The following is a 1,115-nucleotide window of genomic DNA, read 5'->3' as shown; positions in this document are numbered from 1 at the left end:
TCAATTAAATTAAGCTATTGCTATACTTGTTTTTATTATCATCATCATCATCATCATTATTATTTTTGGTATTATTATCATCACTGATATCATTATCATCATTATCATTGTTGTTGTTGTTATTCTTCTTCTTATTATCATTATCATTATCATTATCAATATTATTAATATATTCATCTTAATTATTGTCACCATCATTATTATTATGATCATCATTATTATTATTTTTACTATTGTCATTATTATCATCATTATTATCATTATCATTGTCATAATGATGATAGTAATGATTATTATTATCTATCATTATTATTATTATCATTATTAATATCATTATTATTATTATTATCTATTATCATCATCATTACTATTATCATTATCATTATTATTATTATTTATTATCCTCATTATTACTATTATCATTGTCATTATTAAAATCATCATCATTATTATTATCATTATCATTGTTATTACCATTACCAATTACCATTTTATCACTATTGTTACGCCACCCCCACCTACAACCCACCGACACTAGGCAGGCTAGGGAGGCAACGTGCTTAAGCAAAGGGGCGTGAACCCAGAACAGCTCCAAGGGGCGCCTAACACTACAGCGGCCCAGGAGAACACCGAGAGGCGAGGCAAAGCACAAAGGAAACACATAATAACACTAGTCTCGCCCCGACCCTTGCGCCTTAATTTCCTAGCTTACATCATGTTATCATGTTTACACAAATTACAGAGACAATGACACCCGCTGGGGTAACGTTATGTAAGAGTTTCCCATACAATAACTTTCTGTTATACAAATAATCAGAGAAAACTATTTTTAGGGGGGACTATTGTATATTGTAAATTTTCTGTTCTTTGCGTCTTTTTTTTCCCTATGTTTTATGGAACATGATTTAAATTTACAGATAAACTATGGACGATTTATTATACCAGTCACTACAGATTCCAAGATACAGTACAATCATTGGTTCCGATACTGTGGGGAATATTAAAACAAAACACTCTAATGTTGCATCAAATTACACCATTTTAAAACTAGTCGTATAGGAATCTGCATAATGGTTATCTTATTACATTGACACTATTGTCACTTACGCTCTTAC

General features: G+C 30.2%; 1 long non-coding RNA gene across 1 annotated transcript in view; it reads left to right on the top strand.

The window, feature by feature from the left end:
- LOC122246309 (uncharacterized) overlaps positions 1 to 23 on the top strand; it is a 1,447-nt gene extending 1,424 nt beyond the window's left edge. Inside the window, exon 3 of the long non-coding RNA XR_006222587.2 lies at positions 1 to 23. This exon is cut by the window's left edge and continues 519 nt beyond it. This is a non-coding gene — a long non-coding RNA (uncharacterized LOC122246309).
- The last annotated feature ends 1,092 nt before the right edge of the window (positions 24 to 1,115 follow it).

This window comes from Penaeus japonicus, unplaced genomic scaffold, assembly GCF_977035675.1.
Source record: "Penaeus japonicus unplaced genomic scaffold, GWHDUDI00000001_assembly GWHDUDI00000039, whole genome shotgun sequence".
In the NCBI taxonomy this organism is placed as follows: Eukaryota; Metazoa; Arthropoda; class Malacostraca; order Decapoda; family Penaeidae; genus Penaeus; species Penaeus japonicus.
The sequence above is the reverse complement of the archived record's forward strand: the minus strand, read 5'-3'. Positions and strand labels throughout refer to the sequence as shown.